The sequence below is a fragment of the Nylanderia fulva genome, unplaced genomic scaffold (genome assembly GCF_048542155.1).
Source record: "Nylanderia fulva isolate GAGA-0341 unplaced genomic scaffold, ASM4854215v1 Scaffold11, whole genome shotgun sequence".
Taxonomy (NCBI): Eukaryota; Metazoa; Arthropoda; class Insecta; order Hymenoptera; family Formicidae; genus Nylanderia; species Nylanderia fulva.
Genome location: NW_028189302.1, coordinates 874909 through 899524, shown reverse-complemented (window position 1 = coordinate 899524; position 24616 = coordinate 874909). Strand labels below are relative to the sequence as shown.

The 24616-nt window shown below is 33.3% G+C and overlaps 1 pseudogene across 1 annotated transcript in view; it reads right to left on the bottom strand.

Moving 5' to 3' along the window:
• The window catches only part of LOC114945691 (uncharacterized), a 75822-nt pseudogene that overhangs the window by 20698 nt on the left and 30508 nt on the right, over nt 1–24616 (bottom strand). The gene's annotated exons all lie outside the window — the stretch shown is intronic.

Here is a 24616-nt window from a genome sequence, read left to right as displayed (position 1 = left end):
GACTATCGTTTCGGATGGAAAGATTTGACGCGTAGACAATGGCCGTTGCATCGTCGAGAACGGAAGGGAGAGGGAGTCCCGGTGGTTGCAGAGTCGGGGATGGAAAAGGGAGAATCCCGCGCAAGCGCTCGCGAGAAAGTGGCGGCATAAGCGGCCGAGCGGGAGAAAACCACCCCGAGACGGAGCTCCAGAAGGGATAAAGAGAGAGAGAGAAAAACGGGGATGAGTGGGGGGATGTAAATGCCCCCGTGATGTATCGGATCGATGCGGCAGCATCCAGACACCCCCACCCCCTCCCACCCCGCGTCTTACTACGCGACCTAAAAACGTTCTCCGTGGCAGGGATGAGTTACGGCTGTCCTTTTCCTTTCGTCGTAATATTGTAGCGGATTCTGCCTCCGCTTCTGCTCCTGCCGAAGGAAATTTCAGGATTTCGCCGCGTCACGTCGATGCGAGACGTGACGACGTTTCAATTATAAATACGTTAAATCTGAATATACGGAAAAAAATCTAGGGAAAACGTTTCTTTTTTAATTGCAGATGTCGAATTTCGATTTATATAACTTTTTCAATAAAAGCTAAAGCTAAAACTTTAAATGTCAAAAATGTGTCGGGATTTTTTCCATTTAAAAGTATGCAAGGAACCTTCTTTGATAATCTTGTAAAATATAATATAAAATTTTAACATAATAAATTATATATAATTCAGCAGTTGTTATAAAAAAAAACGTAATGTTGGTACTCATACATTGATATGAAAAATGAATTTCGATTTATATAACCCTTTCAATTAGAGCTAAAGCTTTAAATGTCAAAAAAGTGTCGAGATTTTTTCCACTTAAAGTATGCAAGGGATATTCTTTGATAATCTTTTAAAATATAATATAAAATTTTAACATAATAATAGTATATTGTGTATCAAGTGCGGAAAGTTGACAATTGGTCACGAGTGCGGGGGATGGACGCACGAACCGAAGGCGAGTGCGACCACCCCACACGAGTGAACAATTGTCAATCCGCACGTGATACACATACTATTTTGTATTACAAGTGCAGGCAAAGTGGCTTTGTGCGCGAGGTGGCCGATCGCACGTCGCCATCTTGCGGCGGCACGGTGCGGGAATAGCCGTGTTCAAAGTCATTGGGCACGGCTAAAGCCGTGGGCAATGACTTTGAACACGGTTCAGCCGTAGGCAATGGTTTTGAATGCGGCTTATTCACTCACCGCGTCGCCGCTAGATGGCGGCGTGGGAAATCGGCCGCTTTCCGCACAGAAAACACGCACACAAAGTGCCACTTTGCCTGCACGTGTAATACAAATTATATAAAATCCAGCAGCTGTTGTAAAAAACCGCAATGTTGGTATTCATACATTGACATAAAAAATGATGCATTGACGGATGAAAAAAATCAATTGTTAAAATTAACCGGAGAGCATTATCATTCTAAATTATCCGCGGGGATTTGTCCTGTCTTTCGTCGAAAAATTCGGTAAAAAATGGCGTTGAGATTCGTAATGACCGCGTTTAAGCCCGCGATGATACTGCGATACGGGGTATCGTCGTTAAAGAAAGTTCGCGTCGCGAGTTTCGAGATTTCCTCGTTTGCCCAACTTTTTCTGCACCGAATTTCTCAGTACGGATAGATACATTTTCCGCGAGAAGCGCGACGACTAGCGAGGGAAGTTACTCGGGATTGCGGGCGAGGCGACGATGTTCGTCGGCTTTTACTTGCCGGCAACTTTTCCCGCGACCGAGAAAAGGGGAATGATTCTCTCTCTTTCTCTCTCTCTCTCTCTCTCTCTTCCTCTCTTTCCCGAGTTTCTCGGGAACACCATCGGCGGGAACCGACGTATGCTATTAATGAACACGTGTGAGCCACCATCTTGCACCTCGTCCGATTTTCACGGCTGCTTCCTAGGTGGCTTTTTAGGTTTACGATCGGCTCTCCTTTAGCTTATATACGTCACCGTTTTCGCGGATCTTTATATAGTGCGTGGACGTGCTCTAAAAATATTTATATTCGACCACGGTTATGATTAAGGAAGGAAATCTGCAAATAGTTTTACGTCAGAGAGAATGCAATTGTTCTTAATATTATTTAAGTGTAATTGTATGATTGTTAAATATTTATCAGCGCAAAACAATAGAGATGCAGCACAAAATATTTTTCAAATCTTTTAAAAATATTTCTTAAAAGATAAAATAATTCTCGAAAATATTTTTAAAATGTTTCTACGTCTGCTTTTTCAAAAATAGTTTTATATATAAATTTAAATTATATATAGATTTAATTAATATTTCCAAAATATGTATCAAATATTTAAGAAAATATCTGAGCGATAAAAAAGAACATTTTCAAAAATATTTAAAAAAATTGTTTTAAATATTATAAAAAATGTTATCATAAAAAAATTTTAAATTATTTTAAAATATTCCTAAAACTATTTTAAAATGTTTTTATGCAATATTTTATAGACATATTTAGATATATTTTTTGAAAACGTTTATAATATTTTGTACTGTATGGGTATTTATAAAGTATGAAGCATTTTTCTATAAATCATTCTTATAATAATTATTTATAATTTAAATTATAAGAAAAATTTTGCCTTTTACTTCATGAATATAAAAGAGAGTAGAAAAGCGTATAAGAATTATTTATTAGAAATAATTATTTTAATATTCTTATAATTATAAATAATTCAAAGAGTGTGTTTTAGCACTGAAAAAAATGTACTGAATTTGAGACATATTATTTCAATACTGTCTAACACATCATTTATTTGAAACTAATGAGATTGATGTAAAAAATATTTATTTGATATAAGAAAATTTTCGTCAAAGCAGATAAATATTTATTTATTTAATAATTTGTTTTCAGTAAAGAAATAATATTTAAGAACATATAATAAATTTGTCTCTCTTCGAGATAATTAAAAAGAGATATAAGAAGATTAAAAGAGATTTCAAAAATATAAGAGACTTTGCAGCGATCAAATATCGCGTCACAAAAATCTAAAAAAAAAAAACAGAATTTTATTTGTAAAATATATTGTTCAATCCGCGCAATTTTTCGCTCCGTCGCGTGTTTTAAAAATTAAGGAAAAAAAAAATAACTGCGCATAGAAAAGGGCAGTGATCGATCGCGGGTGCATTTTCCGATGCCTGGGCAAACAGATCTGCATTTATTGATAACGTCGACGTTGAGCAGCGCAATAAAGCAGCGGTAATTGCCGAGTTAACTTATGGCTGCGTCTGCTCATTAGCACCCGGCGATGCGGCTACTTTAATTAGCAAGCCGATGGAAACCCTCCCGCGGAGAGAACGCACGTTCCGTATAAAAGTCTTGCCTTAATGGACAAATCGCGATAGCGTTTAGCGGAGATGCATTTTCATATTGCACATACGCTACGTGGCTAAGAAAAAAAGTGCGCTGTACGGTAAAAGTGCATACGTGCATATTTTAAATATATATAAATGGGAAAGAATAAGAGGCGATTTTATCTTCCGAATCTCGAGGCGCGCATCAGATGAAGCCGCATGCGTTCGCGGATAATTAGGGGAAAATTCGAGCGGCCAGAGTCCGCCGAGTGTAGCAGCGTAAAGTGCTAAATAATTACCGTGCTAATTATTAAAGACCGCTTAAATACGCCATTCGTTGCGTTTATTATATTACCGCGCCATTATCGCATACACATGTGATAACATGTAAAGATTACTGAAAAATAAAAATCGCGTTTGCCGATTGTGTAAAATTTTCTGAAGCATATATTATTCTTTAAAGAAAATCTAGAAATAATATTTCCTTAAAAAAAATTTATTCAAAATTTTTTTCGACAGAAGTAGCATTAAAAAAATTTTTTAAGATAAAATCAAATTGCGGCTTAACATTTATTTATCTATACTGTTAATAAAATTTATCTAAAATTTATAAATTTAACGCTCATTAAATTTGCAGTATTAATTTTTAATCTTGTGATAACATGTAAATGTGATAACATGTAAAGATTACTGAAAAATAAAAATCGCTTTTGCCGATTGCGTAAAATTTTCTGAAGCATATTATTTTTTAAAGAAAACCTAAAAATGATATTTCCTTAAAAAAAAAAAAAAAAATTATTCAAAATTTTTTTGACAGAAATAGCATTAAAAAAAGTTTTTTAAGATAAAATCAAATTGCGACTTAACATTTATTTATCTATACTGTTAATAAAATTGATCTAAAATTTATTTTAACGCTCATTATATTTGCAGTATTAATTTTTAATCTTGCATGTTCACGTTTAATGGCATTTGAGAAAAAATATACAATATGCATAATTCATATTCGAGCAAAGCAGTTAAAACTTTATGCTTGTACTTACGCGCGAATATATACGATATTACAATGGTTATAAATAAAATAGAGAAAATCTATTAAAGAAATCTCTTAAATATTAATCATTAAAAGTTTCTCTCTTGTAGTACACGCATTTCCTTACATATTACCTGGCATCTAGATATATATATGAGGGAAACATGTTGCATTGTAAAAAAAGTAGTTATGTCCGTACATATTCATAAGAAGTATACAAGACAACACATGTTGAGAAAGCAGTAATTTTATCAGGTGTATGTCACACTTCAAAAATTTGCAAAAATTTAAATTGAAAGCTAGTATCAGCAAAAATGTGTTATTACATGTTTTTTATTAGTGAAGCAAATCTTTCAGTCAATATTAACAAAAATAATTTACATAAATATATTTACACAAAAGATAAAATAATTTTCGAAAATATTTTTGAAATGTTTCTATGTCCGTTCTTTCATGTTTAAAAAATATTTTTGAATATAGATATAAACTAATATTGCAAAAATGTGTATCAAATATTTAAGAAAATATTATCTGAGCGATAAAGAAGAACATTTTTTAAAAATATTTTTAAAAGTTTTTCAAAATATTCTAAAAAATGTTATCGCAAAAAATTTTAAACATTTTAAAGTATTCCTAAAACTATTTTAAAATGTTTTTATTCAATATTTTATGGAAATATTTAGAAATATTTTTTGAAAACATTCATATTTTGTACTGTGTGCGGGTATTAATTAACATAAATATATTTCTATTAATTATTTATATTAATATATTTATATTAATTCACATCAATATATTATATATTAATAATTAATTTAAATTAATTTATTTATGCAAAGAATGTACAACATATATATAAATCGTATCGAATGTCTGTTGCATATATCTAGTAAAATAAAAATTGAAAAATTATGTTATATTTGTATAGATAAATTCAATTATTTATGGCAAACTGTATAATTTTATTCTTCAGTTAGCCATCACTTACGTTAATTACACGCGGAGATATGGCACTCTCTTGGCGGAAAATTAAAGAGGCGCGAATGCAGATAAAGAGGGCTTCCGTGTAGCATATTAACAACAACAAAAAAAAAGAAAAAAAAAGTAAAACATAAGCTTATACACACGTATAACAATGCGTAATATCCATTGCCGATGCAGTCTTATGCAGGTGTAACCGACCCTCGTTCTTGCTCGAGAATGCATCCCGATAAGGAGATAAGGTGTACCGTAATATGCAAACAGCGAAAAAAAAGAAAGAAATATTACCTGGCGGCTGTCTGTTCATGTTTATTTATGGTCGGACAAAGTATAAGTAGCGATAATTTCATCAAAATCCCTCGGTACGGCGCCTTATCGATGATTGAACCCGCGAATCTCTCATTTAGCGCGAAGCTCACTATGTAGAAACGGCGCACGTTTGCGGAAAATTAAAGGGAAATACGGCAGGAAGATAGACGATCTTCTCGATTATATGGCCACGTTAAATATAACATTAGGCTGCGCCGACGATATTTAATTAATGTTTATGCGGCATTCCTCTCTCTGGCGGGAAACAAAAAAATTTACCTCTGCTTTCGCGCTGAGATTCTCGCGTTTTTTTCTCGCTAATGATGATGAAACTGATGAATTCTGCAAGATAGAGAGATTAGTATCTTTCTCGTTGGAAAATTTGTTTATTGCAGATGACACATGCTTTTTATTGTAATTCGGAAAAAAATATATTATCAAATGTTCTTTGATTAAAATAAATGGGTCGTTGCTTATTTGGAATTTATTTTTTTAAGAAAATGGAAATATAAGTGTTTTTGATACTGAAAATTAAATAATATATTTAAATAAAAATATATATATTTAACTTTACATTACATTATTATATATACATATGTGCTATAATATTTTGTGTCTTAAATAATGATGCTGAAACTGATGAGTTCTGCAAGATAGAGAGATTAGTATCTTTCTCGTCGGAAATTTGTTTATTGCAGATGACACATATTTTATATTGTAATTCGGAAAAAAATATATTATCAAATGTTCTTTGATTAAAATAAATGGGTCGTTGCTTATTTAAAATTTATTTTTTTAAGAAAATGGAAATATAAGTTTTTTTGATACTGAAGAAATTTGATACTGAAAATTAAATAATATATTTAAATAAAAAAATATATATTTATAATTTTACATTACATTATTATATATACATATATGTGCTATAATATTTTGTGTCTTAAATAATGAAGTTTATTCCTTAAATACATTTTTTCTCGACGGCTTCTCAGCCGTGAAACCCCTTAAATAAACGTTTTCGTAAAATGTGAGAACGCGCGCGTTATCGTTTGAATGCAAACCATCTAACGAACCATTGATTCGTTCCGCTCCCACAGCCTATTCATCCTAAACGGATTTGACTTCATTAACCACCCGCGTGGACCCACCCCTACTGCAACCCCCACAATTTTCTCCGACGAAGCAAGCATGACGTAACTATGGCAACAACAGCAAAGGCAGACGGAATTAGTATTATCGCGGGAAGATATCACGTACTGCGAAAAGCGTGCATTTTATCTTGTGACAGTAAATATACACCAGCAACAATATTAATTAATTAATATAAATATATATATTATATATAAATATTTTAATACAAATTTATATTTTAATATAATTAATATATTATTAATGTATTAATATAAATATATATATTATAAGAAATTAAATTTTAATTTTATATTTATTTTTGTATAATTATTATCAATACATTTTTACAAGAAATTAGATTTTAATTATATATATTTATTTTCCTATAATTATGAGACGTTAGATTTTTAATTATATAATTATTGGTATATTATTGATATTTTTATATTTTTAAATATCTTTAAAAATATATATTTTAAAAGCGTACGACAAACCATATTTCACGACAAATCGAGTCAGCCAATCGAGTTTCTCGGAAGAAACTTCCTTCGTGAAAATACAAAAGGGTATGATTCACCCTTCCAAAGGGTTGCTTGCGCACATGCGCGAGATATATGTATGCAAAGTAAAACGATTCTCGGCCAATAGGCTTGCTTGAAAATGTAAAGGGTACTTTAAATAGGGTCGTTCTTTCGTACTAACCAATAGGAAGCCATAACTTACACCCCATTTATGCCCCATGCATCAAAATTTTTGTCATCCTCAATTAAATACATATATTCAAAATTTAAAGACAAATAAAAATTCAGTGGATGTATGTATTAAAATTAATTTTTTAAATATCTAAAATTATTAAGAATTTTTAAATGAGATGCAAAATTGCATCTTAATATTTTTAAGAATCTCGAAAAAATATTCAGGAAGGGAGAATATTGAAAAAATAAAAACTATTAATTTTTGACAGTTGTCATTAATTTTTGAAACTATCAAAAATTAATAGTTTTTATTTTTTCAATATTCTCCCTTCCTGAATACTCTTTCGAGATTCTAAAAAATATCAAGATGCAATTTTGCATCCTATTTAAAAATGTTTAATAATTTTAGATATTTAAAAAATTTTTTATATAACAGATTAATTTTATATACATACATTCACTAAATTTTTGTCTTCAAATTTTAAATATATATAATATACATTAAAAATTGCATATTCGCGCGATCTGAACAGATCGAGATGCCGCGGCCAATCGAAACGTCAGGGAATTCACCGACGAGGGTTGAGGAACCCTTCGGCAAAGGGTTGCATAAGCGCACATGCGCGGCGCGCATGCAAAACGGATGGAGGATAGGGGTGAAACGGCCAATGACGTGGCTTTAAAGTTAATTCCAGTCCGTCCCTCGTGGCCATCGCGACCACTCTGGAATAAAGCCGATCCTGAGGGTTCGCCCTTATCGGGAGGGAGCAGGCAGCGGGACTTAAAAAATGATCCATCGCTACCACCAATCACGCAACGGGTGGTAGCGAGTCCCTCTCTGATTGAGACGAGCTTCCAGCACGCCTGGAAAACGATCTACTCCGGATCCGCGGGGAGAGAGAAAAGTGTTAGCCATAAAGCACGACCATATATCAGCCCGAGAAATATCGCAGTCGATACTGCGTGCTCTCTCTTTACGCGTTCGCGAAAACAAGATCTCCTACGAATCTCGCGCATCCCTCGCCGAAGTGTAGTTTCTCACAAAGCCCTTTATATGTATATACAGTATTTTCCACAAGTTTGGAAGCACCTTACATTTTACAGTTAAACAATTACATTGCAGCGATCTGTCATAATGTCAAAATGTCATTTAAATATTTTACGATTTGTTCATACACAGAATCTGCACGGATCTGTCAAAAGTTAATTTAAGAGAAAAATTCTCTAAAGAAATATTCTTGAATTAGATATTTGTAACATGCAAGAATATAAACTTAATGTTTTTATCAGTATATTATTTGAAATGTTATTAATTAAAAATAATGATGACAAAAATTTAATATGTCATAAATAAAAATGTCATTTAAATATTTTACGATTTGTTCATACACAAAATCTGCACAGATCTGTCAAAAGTTAATTTAAGAGAAAAATTCTCTAAAGAAATATTCTTGAATTAGATATTCGTAACATGCAAGAATTAAACTTAATGTTTAACGATTTGTTCATACACAAAATCTGCACAGATCTGTCAAAAGTTAATTTAAGAGAAAAATTCTCTAAAGAAATATTCTTGAATTAGATATTCGTAACATGCAAGAATATAAACTTAATGTTTTTATCAGTATATTATTTGAAATGTTATTAATTAAAAATAATGATGACAAAAATTTAATTTGTCATAAATAAAAATGTCATTTAAATATTTTACGATTTGTTCATACACAAAATCTGCACGGATCTGTCAAAAGTTAATTTAAGAGAAAAATTCTCTAAAGAAATATTCTTTAATTAGATATTCGTAACGTGCAAGAATATAAACTTAATTTGAAATGTTATTAATTAAAAATAATGATGACAAAAATTAAATTTGTCATAAATATAAATGACATTTCAATATTTTACGATTTATTCATACACAAAATATGCACAGATCGCTGCCATACTGTAAAATGTAAGGTGTTTCCAAACTTGTGGAGGGTACCGTATTTCTACAAACTTTAATATTTTTTAACTGACAATCATGTTCACCCAACATTTATTTCTCACCTAATAATTATGAAGAATAATTAAATTATTATATTAAATTTTTTTCTTTATGCGAGAGAGAGAGAGAGAGAGAGAGAGAGAGTGCTTGAGGGAGGTTTGGTCGAATAAACAATGCGGTTTCTGCGTAAGCACACATTCTGCTAAAGCAGTCAATAAGCCGATATTCCGTGGTTGCTGTAGAACCAAAGGGTCTAAAGCACGAAGATCGAGACATTCTTTCGTCTAGGAAGCTTAAAAGCTCTGCTCTCAAGAGAGAAAGAGAGAGAGAGAGAGAGAGAGGTCTAGGCCCTTCAAAAGATCCTCTTAACGTTTCTGGAATATAACAATAACATTTGATCGCCATTAATCTAATAAAGCGCGCGAATACATTTAATTATATATACTTCTGCACATTTTTTTATATAATCAGTACGCATATTTCTTTGTCTTTATAATAAAGAATATTTATGTAAAATATTTTAATTTATCTTTCAATTAATTACTATTAGTGATTATAATGGTTTTATAGATAATTATTATATATTTGAATTAATTATTAATATTCCAACTAAATAAAAAGTAAAGCAACATTATATATGTAAGTAAGAATTTGCGTGATGTACAATCTATAATTTTGGAAATAATAACTAGATTAGGTTATATAAAAAAAATACTAAAAATTGCCGTACAATAATCAATAGAACACTATAAAAATTACGTAATAATTAATAAAATTACCAGAAAGTTATAAAAAAATAAAAAATACTGCACGGTAAGAAAATTCCCATTATCCGACTTGTACAGAAATAAAAACGTCGTTAATGTCTACGAGACGACGAGCAGAACGCGAAGGCCCGCGCGACGCCAAGCGGAAGGCAAAGCGAGCAGCAAAATAGAAGCGACTGCGGGGTCGGACGTTATAGACATGCTCGCGCGCCCTATCCGCCCCCGCGCTCTTCCACCCTCCCTCCCTCCCTTCGCCCCTCTGTCTCTCTCTCTCGTTGCGGGGTAGTTGGCGTCCATTCCTTCTTTCTTTTAATCTTACTTTTCCCGCAAACGGGCAGCCAGGCGTTAATTCAACGGCATTGATTGCCACACGGCAATCCCCCGCCGGTTCTGTGTGCGAGCGCGACCGAGGGGTGAGAGCGAGAGGGGTGAGAAGTCTCACCCTCCACCCTTGGCTTCTCCCTTCCCCGGGCTCTCTCTTCTTTTCCGCCTAAGGAACGACGCCGCTCCGTCCTTCTCTTCTTTCGCGTCTTCTTCTTCGATCCCGCGGCAGCGCTCGTTTCCTCGGCTACATTCTTGTACTCGGCTGCCTCTCCCGTCCGAGTCACGAGAAACACGAAGGGAATGCTTATTTCCACGCTTCCCGATCGTGGCTGCCTTCATGTCGCGATAGGAATACGGGGGATTATTCTTGCAGTTGCGTTTCTAATGTGTTGTAACTCTTCTGCCATTCAACGGGCACCCAAGGCAATTTTAAATGTCGAAAATATGTCTCCGCTTTCTTACTTTGCATTTAGAAATCTCCTTAAGGGAATGCTGATTTAGATCTGTTTTATCGACAAATATTATTTGTATTACACGTGCAGGCAAAGTGGCACTTTGTGTGCGTGTTTTCTGTGCGGAAAGCGGCCGATTTCCCACGCCGCCATCTAGCGGCGACGCGATGAGTGAATAAGCCGCACTTCAAAGCCATTGCCTACGGCTGAGCCGCGTTCAAAGTCATTGTCCACGGCTGAAGCCGTGGGCAATGTATTGAACACGGCTATTCCCGCACCGTACCGCCGCGATGGCGGCGTGCGATCGGCCACCTCGCACAGAAACGCGCACAAAGCCACTTTGCCTGCACTTGTAATACAAAATAATATGTGTATCAAGTGCGGAAAGTTGACAATTGGTCACGAGTGCGGGGGATAGACGCACGAGCCGAAGGCGAGAATATACTATTTCATTTAACTCTTTATTAGCTATACAGAACGAAAAATCCTTCATTAGAATTAAAGTACTCATAATAACAAATCTGGGCTATTACATCGAGTATATAAAAAGAAAACAAAAAAGTAAAATAATTACAGTTTTTTTATCGTTTAGGTTGAGTTGATCCAATGCAAAAGACCGATAAAAAAAACTGTAATTATTTAGCTTTCCTGTTTTTTTATATATACATATGTAGTAGCCCAGATTTGTTATTATGAATACTTCAATTCTAGTAAAGGATTTTTCATTTTGTATAGCCAATAAAGAGTTAAATAAAAATAATATTTGTCGATCAAACAGATCTAGTTAGCATTCCCTTAAATATTACTGGTGCATTTGCATTTTTACTGTATTGTAACCCTTTTGTCATTGCATGGGAACCCAATTAAGTGCCTTGAGGCAATTTCAAATGTCAAAAACATGTCTCCGCTGGAAAAAAATCTAAAAGCCTTTCAGAAATATTCAAGAACGTTCGATGCCTAGTAGCTGCTATAAAAAAATTGCAAAATGTATCGAAAACATGTATAGTTGATACCCGGGTACCCGTACATCGATGGAAATGTGGGAAAATTATGCACTGACACCTTGTCAGACTTTCTTCATTCTTATTTGCATACTTTCGTATTTACAGTTTACTTTCCTCCTCTTATCGCGACTGAAACGCGATTTCCCAGCTAGGTGGTTTTTAATATCGCGCGTAATAAGAAGGTGAGCGAGGCAGCTTTATGGACGATGGGCGAGCCCGGCCTCGCTCTCGTTCGATGCAAACGATCGAGATAAATGGTCCAAAGGGTGTGGACTCGAGATGGACGAGAGTGTCCCTAGGGTTGCCGGCAGGGACACATCGGGGGAGACACAAAGAGGGAGAAGAGACGGCGGGAGAAGAAGGTAGGGGTCGAGTGCCCGGGGTCAATCTATAATAAAGCTGGCGTTATCTTGACCGGGTAGCGTGAACGAAGGCTGGAGGCTCGTAAAAAAAAAAAAGAGGAAGAAGAAGAAGAGGGAGGACTGCTGCTTAAGAACGGATTACGGGAATGAAATCGGAGAACTGATGTTTCGCAGCCCCGAGTGTCCTGCGGTGTCAACTTCGAAAGGGATGCGCGTGCGCGTCGCGATTAAAAATAAAGACAGAGCCGTTTAGAAAGAGGAGGGTGGAAATATGACACCCATTATGGAGACATTGCAATTGCGCTCCCTCCATAAAGAATTACTCTTCGTAGCTCGGATGTATTTGTTACCTCATCGCGAAGGCTTTGTGCCACATAAATCGAATGAAATAATTTTCATATATGTAAGAAACGCGTTGTGACTAGAGTCCTAAATAATCAGAGAGGCGCAATAGGTAATCATGGCGGCCCCCATAGTTGAACTCGTACACGCGGAAGTCCTAACCTAAAATATCCTAACCTAAAATATCGAATTGAAAAATGAAGCAATATTCTCTAATTCGGCAATAATGTATAAGTATTATTTGTATGTTGTATTGTACATTGCTGGTTAGAATTGCTTAGACGCCAATTGCGCTTCTCTGTTTATTTAGGACTCTATATAGTTGTGACAAATAATTCTTATATGCCGACTTCTTTCCCCCAGGATTACCTTGGTCATCGTTATTCCGAGCGATTGAGTGCAGTTGTTAGCAATTGGTAATTCAGTACAATCATCAGATGAGGAAGACACCGAAGGGAGAAATCGGGAAAATGTTAGGACTATTAAATGAACGAGTATAGAGCAATTCAAGATTGTTGAAAAAATCATGTTTCAGAACCGATATTTGATAAACAAATCAACGTCGTTCGGTTAGGTTCTAATTGGAAAAATAAAATTAAAGTACTCCAAAATCAGCAAGTGTGAATATCGATAATTGCAAGCAATGCGCATGTTCGGATATTTTTATGGATTTATTTCTTGCAGACAATGCTCTGCAATTCTCGTTGTAGATATGTATATGAAGTTCTTATTCAGGATTCATTATTATACCAGGATCCATTATTACGCAGAGGAATCACCTGTCGGCCTACTTGTTACTCGAACTAACACGCGTGAAACTCATTGTAATGCATAAGGGGCGCACTGGCTAACCCTTTATGCTAATAGGGCCAAGGTGGATGTTACACAGGGGTGATTTTTATCGCGCATTTTAAAGCCCATTTGCTTAATGAGCCGCGGAACATGCGCGTTTAGGATTCCACTTGTGCTCGAAAACAATCGCTTATAATAGAGAAATATCACGCATGCGTCGATTCTCTCTTCCATTAACTCTCTTCCTCTACTACCATTAAAATTTCCTCGTTTACACATAATATTATAATTACGATACAACGCTCAATTATGTGTTAATAGCATTTAATTCTAGTGCTTCATGAATACATTCTAATGTATGTATTTAATATTTAATGTATATATTTAACACTGATTATTATTTATTATATGCAAGGTTATCATTTTTTGTTCCAGTTTTTATCATTGTATATTTTTGCAATTAATAAGCCTGAAATAAAAATTTTTATTAAATTACACCTGAAATTAATTGAAAAATATAATCTATTTTTTAATTCCAAAGTTTAATTTGCGAAAAATTTTTCTTTTCAATCGTATATTTTATTAGATGTCTCAATATTTTCTGAAGAAAAATCGTCTCCAAAATGGCCAGGAAATCCGCCTTTATAAGAAAGTTCGAAAAGTTTGTTTAGAATACTCTGTATATATTTGATAGAAAAATCGAATTTTTTAAAACAGATATAACCATTATTCTACAAATATTTATTAAGAAAGTCGGATTTGTTTAAAGGTGCAAATATTATTCTAAAAAACATACATTCTTTAAATTTATATTGCCTCTTATATCGCGTAATAAGTTCGACGGCGAACTTTATTACTAGTTGCAGAGAGACATAGCGACTTTTCAAGAAACGGAAAATTTTCTTCCGTGATATTCGGCCGTAATTTCGATTATTACAGTTATACTTGGGTATATAACCGGCTTCGTGTGCTTCTTGCGGAATCCATAATAGCCGATCCCCGCCTCAAACAATAGAAAAATTATGTTCACGAGAGTTTTGGCCAGAGTTTCGCAATCTTTCCCCCGTGTAGTTTCATACCGGAGCGTGTCGAGAGAGCTCGCCGTTTATTCCGAACACGTGATGAGCGGTTACGCGGCTATACACTGGGTGACCAGTGTATACATACATACATATCCGTGTGCTTAACTAGTCGTGTTTGTGTGTATATATATATGTGTGTGTGTGTGTGTGTGTGTGTGTGCACGTGGGCCGCAAAAATATATATCTCGAACTTACGCCCAGTAACTTTCTCGATTTAGAAATGATTTGCGAGCATTGAGAAAAGAAGCTGCAATTTCTCCCGTCCCGGAAGCAGAATGGCGGCGTTCCTTCCTCGCCCTTATTAGCTTTTTATTTCAACCACGGTTTTTGCATTTCGTCGACAAACGCGCGAAACATCCCGATCATTACGGAAAAATCTAGTTCACGTTAATCCATCTTATCGTAGGTAATTTTTTATGGTAATTAAATATATTATATAATTAAATTAATATATAATATAATATAATAATATATAATAATATATAGTATATAATATAATATAATATATAATATATAATATAATATAATATATAATATATAATATAATATAATATATAATATATAATATATAATATAATATATAATATAATATATAATATAATATAATATTATATAATATAATTAAATAATAACACATATGTATATGGAAACATTCTTTCATTTGAATTGCAAATATATATATTTCAATATAATAAACGTATATTAAAAAAATATATTAAAATATAATATATATTTAAATATAATAAATATATCAAAATTTATTTAAATGTTATATATTTAAATATAATAAATATAAAATATATTAAATTATATTTAAATATATTATATATATATTAAATATATTATATATTAAATATATTACCTATATATTAAAAAAAATATACATTTAGATATAATATATATAAATAATTCACGATATGAAATCAGTTAAATAAAAAGAATTTAAGAGAATTGAATATTAAATGCACATCTAATCGAAGAAGCAGGTTGTTTGGTAATATTCTGAACTAATAATACGCTTTTAGACCTATCTCGCGGTCGCACGTGTATACGCGGGGCCGAATGTGGCGCAGCTACGTCATAAAGAGGCCCACCAGCATCCCTATCGTAACTACGGAGTTCGTACGATCTCGCTCGCGCCCCCTCGAACGGGGAGGTTTCTTTTAATTAAACTGCCCCCACCTTCCTCCACCTAGTTATCCCGCCTTTTCCGGCAAAAACGGGATTCTCGAGAGACATAACAACCGGCAGGCACGCGTTATCAGTGCTCACCAGCGATCCGAGCCAGTTTCGACCCCTCCTCAGCAAGATCCGACTCTCTCTTCCTTCTTCCCTTTGTTAAAACTCATTCCCGCGCTGTTAACGATGACACTTTCTATTGCCAAGTTGTAACGTAATATGCTTGAATAGTAGTAGGAAGAAGAAGATGAAGGAGTTTGGAGAAACAAACTGTTTGCGATCTTTCATCGCAACGTTTTCTTGTAATTGTAATGGAAATTACATACACGTATTTCGATAATTTATAAAAATTCCTAGATTTGCATGCAATAGTTTCAACTTGCAAAATATGGTACAATTTCATAATTTTATCTTAGTGCATACTTGATCAGAATATTTTTATTTATCTACTAACAAGAGAATCTGAAAATTTTGATTTTAATGAAATTTAAACACTTGTAAAAGAAGGGAGGATAAATAGGTAAATTGTAAATTTAGAAATTTTTAGTTATTGCCTTGAGTGACTTTTTGCTTTTCTCGATATATCTCGAAAGATAATCGAGATATTAAAAAATGTTTCATACAAAAGTTTCGTGACAAAAATACATTTACTTAACCATATTAATAAAATTAATTTAAAAAGATAATTTTTGAAAAAATTTGTTTAAAAATCTTAGAAAAATTTTATTAATGTGATTAAATATAGAGATGTTCTTCCCAAACTTTTATATCAAATAATTTTTAATATCTCAAGTACTCGAGATATATCGAGAAAAATTTCTAAATTCATCTATTTATCCCTTCTACAGGTGTGTTAAGTTACATCAAAATAATAGCCCATACAGCACAAAATATTTTCAAAATTTTTTAAAAATATTTCTTGAAAGATAAAATAATTCTCGAAAATATTTTTAAAATGTTTCTATGTCCGCTTTTTCATGTTTAAAAAATATTTGTGAATATAGATTTAAACTAATATTTCAAAAATATGTATCAAATGTGTAAAAAAATATTAGAGAAGAAATATTAGAAAAATATTGAAGAAGAACATTTTTAAAAGTTTTTTAAAATATTCTAAAAAATGTTATTGCAACAAATTTTTAAATCATTTTAGAATATTATGAAAGCATTTTACAATGTTTTTATGCAATATTTATGGAAATATTTATAAATATTTTTTAATATATTTTTATAAATATTTATAAATGTTTTTTTTTAAAAACATTTATAATATTTTGTGCTGTATGGGAGATTTCGGATTCGCGAGGATTCCCTTGTAAATCGGACATAAGTGTGACTCACACGAGCACAAAGCAGTGATTCACGTTTCTGAAATAAAAGGGATTAAACAGGTCGGTATAGCGATGAGGACAAAGTTATGAAGCTGGGTGTCATGCTGCACGTTCATAATCCCGAGCAACGTTTTGCCACACCTTTATACCTTTGCTCTCTCTCTCTCTCTCTCTCTCTCTCTCTCTCTCTCTTTCTCTCTCGTCAGAAATTACTTATAATATCTGTCAGTAGACGATGGTGACTTTACCATTGCGCTGCAGCAATCCCTTGGAGAAATGTCCTCTTTATTATCTATCAGAAGCAATCTACCGAACACTTTCCTCTTTGCTCCTTTTTTCCTTTCGTTTTCCGTTTGTTCCCTCCTCCCTCTTGCCCGTTTCCTTTTGTCTTCCTTCCGTTTTCGCCCCGGGCTTAAAATCCAAGGCTAATTCCGGAGCGAGCATCGCTTACGTTCGTTAGATTCGCCGAAACTGACTATCTTTGGTGAACGATTTTCTTGAAAAATGTGTATTTTTGCGCGAAACACAATATTGATTAATTATTAATTACGGTCTTTAGATAAAAGTGCAATGCCCTTAATTGTGTAAATGAGAATCTTGCGTATCGTATTTAATTTTTTTCAATTTATTTCGTCGATATTTGAAAAGATAAAATATTTTATAAAAATTAATATCTATTATTTAATATAATATCTTATATATATATATATATATATATATATACTTCACATGTGATAAATATTAATATCTAATATTGAATTTATATTAGAGACATGGATGTAATTTGTACTAAATCAAATGTGTAGTTTTCCAGTTGATTTTACTCGAGTTCAAATTTTTCTTCTACTTTCGACTTCAATATTATATAGAATAATAGATTTAATCTGTATTAAATCATTGCAAATGCAGTTCTCGAGTTCACTTTACCCGAGTTAAAATTTTTCTTCTACTTTCGACCTCAATGTTCAATCTAACATCTACTTTGATATTTTAAGCAATCAGACACTTTTTATTTTCCAACTATTTAATTTACAGTTTTGTCGAAAGCTTCTCCTTTAAACTTCTAAATGGGAAATTTTATTTATTTGAGATACACAGTAGAAATTTAATACAATTCCTATATAAATGAAATCTAATCCTATAATCAAAATCTTCCAGAATCTATAAATGTGAAAGAATAGAAATTGAAAATAGAAGTAAAATTTTGATTCGGATAAATAATTTTGAATTCATAGAATTCGACAAAATAAAACTTTATGTATTATTTAGTGTGTTGTATATTTTATATACATATGTGTATATTTAATATAAATCTTAGTATTTTTATTCTTTTCACAATTTCTTTTTTTGCAAAATGTTTTAATCCTTCTGTTAATGTATAATTTTTTTCACTTCTTCATTAATATATAGATATACTACAACTGCATATCAAACATTTTTCTCTTCTTATATTTTACAAATTTTCCGAATACAAAGGGCGGAGAAAAGTTCCGATATACATTTTTGACATTTAAAGTTACTTTGGGCATCCGGATACTCTTAAAAAAAATTTATTAACTTGACTAAACCTTTTAATTAAATATTATTTTGTTAATTAAACATGTAAAAATATTTAAATTAATTGCAACATATTAAATCTAACAAAACAAACTTATATTTGACTTAAATATTAATATATGTTTATTTAATAAAATAGTGATTTAGTTGAAAGGTTTAGTCAAGTTAACAAATTTTTTTTTCAGTGTGCAAATACTTGTTCATTGACAGAAGAGTTAAGCTAGTGCAGGTTTTTTGTATGAATAAATCCTAAAATATTTAAATGACATTTTTAATTTTATTTTTATCACGATTAATAATATTTCAAATAAATATACTGAATAAAAAACATCCTATTAAGTTTACATTATTGCATGTTACGAATATCTAATTCAAGAATATTTCTTTAGAGAATTGTTCTCTTAAATTAAGAGGATCTTTTTGACAGATCTGTGCAGATTTTTTGTATGAATAAATCGTAAAATAAACATCAAACATTCAAATGACATCTTTAATCATGACAGATCGCTGTAATGCGATTGTTTAACTGTAAAATGTAAGGTGTTTCCAAATTTGTGGAGGGTACTGCATTTAAAACACAATCATCTTCATCTTATCTAAGATAAACTTACATATTTTTATCTCATCTTTATCTAGCTAATTTTCAAATCATCTAAGCACAACACTGCCTACGGTAAAAATCACAATTAATAATATTTCTAATAATATACTGAATAAAAAACATCCTATTAAGTTTACATTATTGCACGTTACGAATATCTAATTCAAGAATATTTCTTTAGAGAATTTTTCTCTTAAATTAAGAGGATGCTTTTGACAGATCTATGTAGCTTTTTGCATGAATAAATCGTAAAATAAACGTCAAACATTCAAATGACATCTTTAATCATGACAGATCGCTGTAATGCGATTGTTTAACTGTAAAATGTAAGGTGTTTCCAAATTTGTGGAGGGTACTGCATTTAAAACACAATCATCTTCATCTTATCTAAGATAAACTTACATATTTTTATCTCATCTTTATCTAGCTAATTTTCAAATCATCTAAGCAGAATACTGTCCATGGTAAAGATTATCGTAGCATTGAACGTAATTGGTTCCAGCCGCATCGAGTCTTCAGTCGAAATGCTATAATGCAGCCGATCGACAAAGAAATCGGAGCAGATCGGCCTGACGTGCGACTCTCGGGGCTGACAGCTTTTCAGGTTCACTCGGGAATGCCCCGAACGTCTCGCTATATAAACCAGCCGGCTAATTTAGACCGACTGTCCCGTGAAATTACCCGGGACTCGCGGGTAATGAGAGGACGAATAGGGAGGGATAGGCCAGAGAGTCCTTGTACAGTGGACCGGCTAATCACGGCCGCTCGTTAGCGAATTGAATGCGCCGCGTAGAAAGTCAAAGAGCGAGAGAGCCTTCCCTTCTGCCTTAAAAGGAACCCCGTCTCTCGAAACTCCGCACGTTTTCGCAGTCGCGATGGTGTCTCTCTCAGATGAATCTCTCGCTCGGTAAAGGTCCAAAATCATCTCGCTTCACGACGCAATTTCCCATTGACGTTTGTGTTTCGCAGCAATAGTGCACCGACATGTTTTACAGTATAGAGTCTCGTTAACTTTGGGCTGAGAGAGAGAAAGAGAGGAAAATTCCTAGACAAAGGAGAAATTCAAGGATGCTCTCGCTACAAGCTGCCCAATCGTCCTGTGCTTGTGCAAACGCAAATGTTCTGTCCCGTGTGTGCAAGTTAGTGCTTGCAGTCAAGTGCAGATCAGTACAGATGCGTGTGCAATCATCCAGCTGACGTGGAAAAAGGGTGACATCAGTGTTTGTGAAAGTGCGTGTGCAGGGGTAACCAAAAGTAAGCCGGTCAAATTTCGGGAGACTCTATACTTATAGTCTCGCTATAAGTAGATAATTCACGTGTAACATTTGTGAAGGGTTTTCTTCGGAAAAAATAGGCAAATACGATTGATGGAAAAATAGACCAAGTATAGGACTTGATATATTTTATCGAAAAATTTGAGCCTTGAATATAAAATTACGCACACAAGTTTGCAAAAATATTGCAATATTGCACATTGCATAGCAATATTGCAGAAATATTATATAGGCATGAATTTGCAATATAGTTTAAACAACGTTGCAGCAACATTTCAGAAATATTATGTAAATACAATTCACGCAAAAAATATTAGGTACAGACCCATACAGCACAAGTTTGCAGCAATATTGCAACAACATTGCAGTATTGTACATTGCATAGCAATATCGCAGAAATATTATATAGGCATGAATTTGCAATATAGTTTAAACCACGTTGCAGCAACAATTCAGAAATATTTTGAAGATAAAATTCACACAAAAAATATTAGGTACAGACCCATACAGCATACAAGTTTGGAGCAATATTGCAACAACATTGCAATATTGTACATTGCGTAGCAATATTGCAGAAATATTATATAGGCATGAATTTGCAATATAGTTTAAACAACGTTGCAGCAACATTTCAGAAATATTATGAAAATAAAATTCACGCAAAAAATATTAGGTACAGAACATTTAGTCCGATCATGTATTTAACACATTTCCAATAATCCAATAGTAATATTACATATTTATTTTATTGCATTATTGCTGCAACGTTATAGAACAATATTACTGAAAGCGGACATTTTACCGTTGCTAGATTGCTGCAACATTTCACAATGCTTATGCAATGTTGTAATATTGCAATGAAATGTTGCCACAATGTTGCTGCAATCTTGTTGCGCTGTATGGGATAGTTTTATAATTTTTTTTATTTCTAGCTTATAACAGTATATTGTTTTCCCACTGCGATCGAAAATTTGAGCGAGTCCGCGCTGACGGTAAATACACCGTGGAATTTACGGAAAGACTGTACAATGCATCGATTGTCGCTAACTTAATGGACACCCTATATTTGCTCATTAACGAACCCTCTGTCGCGAATTCAGCACGCTTCTACCAACACGAAGCGACTGCGCTGACAGACGAGAAGGATGCTGAGAAGAATAAGAAGGGAAGGTGAATCCATGGCGGCGGATAAAGATTGGGGGGAGGAGAAAAGGACGAAGAAGAAGGACGGGTCCCTCGTTACAACTTTTGCGAGGAGAGAAGCAATACGTTCGGCTTTCCAGCAACACAAATTATGTTTCCGAGAAACTAGCGGACCGTATCGTAAAAAATATTGTTCGCAATAGTTTTTACAATAATTAAATATAAAGTAACACATATATCGTACACATATACATGTAAGTCGCGAGATGAATTTGATTATTTTATTTTAGTTGCAAATATATATATATATATATATATATATATTTGCAACTAAAATAAAATAATCAAATTCATCTCGCGACTTACATGTATATGTGTACGATATATGTGTTACTTTATATTTAATTATTGTAAAAACTATTGCGAACAATATTTTTTACAAATATAAATATATAATTAAAATATATTAAAATATATTTTATATTTAAATATACAATAATATAAATATATAAAAATATTGTTCGCGATATTTTCAATTATTTTCGGGAAGAAATCAATTTATAATCAAAAACGTTGTTGGCATCTTTCAGTCTGAAAATATTTGTTTTTTTATCGTTGAAATATTTATAGTTAATTAAAAATTAATAATTCTATTTCGCGAAGTTATTATTCAAAAGAAGGGAAGAAAAAAAAGCAAAGCTACTTTTAAATAAATATGAATATAAAATTACCCATGAATGGATTCAATTTTAACATCTCATCCTGCTTGCGAAAGGAACGAACATGCTGTCAAAAAAAAAAAAAAAAAAAAGAAACCAACACGATATTCGATCTTGTGGCGACAGTCGGGAATTGATACAAAAGAGTTTCCAGCTTAAATCTTCCTCGTGCTTTTCCCGTTTTTCGCGTGGGATGAAACAGTAACGTTTAAAGCGCCGGGTGGCCACCGCCTTCCCTGAGAGGGTTGGACGAGGACTTCGCCAAATATTTGGTTAGTCTTTGATGGGCTTCGAGAAAGGACAAGGAAAGTACCAGAGAGAGCAGAGCGCAGGAAACTGAGGGGGTAGGAGAATTCCGGCAGAAGGAACGGAACCAAAAGGTAAGGAAAGGAAAGGAGGGAAGGGGAAGAAGAGGGTCCGAAAGAGGAAAAAGGATGATGGGGAAGACTGAGGCGCGTGCTGAGGTCCACGAACGGAGGAGTCGGTAAGATCTGGAGAATGCCGGGCATTTTTATTGGTTCCAGCTTTGGCTCTCCTTGAAACTCGGGAAGCCGATCAGCCGGACAGAAGGACCGTCGAATCTGATCTCATATGTGCCTATATTCTCTGCTCCGGCGACAAAGATAAAGAAAGATTTTTAGAATTGTTCCGCTAGAATTTCACACTTAAAGTAATCGAATCTTCTGTCACTTCAATAGTGATGAATCGAGCGTAGAAAACAAAAATGTTATAATTCTGTTTTATTAAATATTTCGATTTATTATTTTCTATACTTGATTCTGATTCAATAATTAAATTTATTATTTTAACTTATTATAATTCTGTTTCACCCTTTTGTCAATAAACAAATACCCAAAACAATTTTTAAAAAATTACATTAAGAGGATGCTGCCGTTGTTCTGTTTTACCGACTTTAAATTAGGTTAGGTTCACTTTTTGTTGAATATACAGATTGAAAATCCTCCACAATGAAGGTACTGATAATAATAGGAAGCACTGTCCGACAACTAATTTTTGCTGTTTTACCTTGACATTTTTGTACTAGTTTTGCCTTGACTTCGATTCCGTACGCAAATATATACATACATAATTAATTCAAGGATGAATCTTTTAATACAGACTTTTAATCTCATTTTTATTGCTTCTGTATTATTCTTTCACGTCATCTCTATTGGGAGCGCCATATTTTGTGCACAAATAAACTGCAGAACTTTTGTATTAAATAAGTATTGTTATGAGCTGATGCAAGAGGCCGATAAAAAAACTATAATATTTTTTTAACTCTTATTGTTTTTTTATACAAAATTACAGCGCTCCCCGTTCATTATTATCAGTACTTTAATTGTGAAGAAGGATTTTTCAATCTGTATAGCCAATAAAAGAAAAAATCCTTAAACTCAATGTCGGTAAAACAGTCATGTTCAGCATTCCTTTAATAAAAAGATGAAAAATTATTGACAGAAGGATTAATAAAAAATTTGAGCACATAATCTTATTTATTTTATATATATATATAATACTTATATATAATTATTTATATATTATATAAATACATAATAAAATGTAAAAAAAAAAAATATATATATATATTCTAAATATTATAAATATATAAAATATAATATAGTTTAAATATATAAAAAATATATAAACCTGTTATTGCAAAGAAAGGCTATATTAAATATCGCGAATAAACAATGGCATGATTTTCAGACGCGCAAGCTGGATCTGCATTGGATCTTCCGCGATCGGATCTCTTTTCGAAAGGAGGGAAGAAAACACCGAGAGAAGAGATACAAGGGAAAACTTCATTCGCGATACACATTTCCGCGATGTTCATTCGCGACGAAAGCGGAGGCAGGCATCGCGCACGGACGCAATTCTGTAAAAATACACGGTTTTACCTCGGGAGGTATATCACCCCCCGTTATTCGCGATATCCCCCGCCGTACAATAACATCCTCGCTCTTTCCGCTTTTGTATTTTGTAAGTCAATTCGAAACATGAATCGTATAATAATTCAACGAAGCTAAGGAAAACACGACGGATATTATTCGTTCCACCTAGCCCGACCTCCCTTTCCGACCGGGGGGACTCTCCATATTTATGTGAACGCGGGGGTAGTTTGTGCGGAACGATGGGTTTCCCGCGCATTTCCGTACGTACGCTTTTATCGCTTTTAAAACACGCTCGTGGTTATTTTCACTATAAACTTACGAGATCGCAGAGGG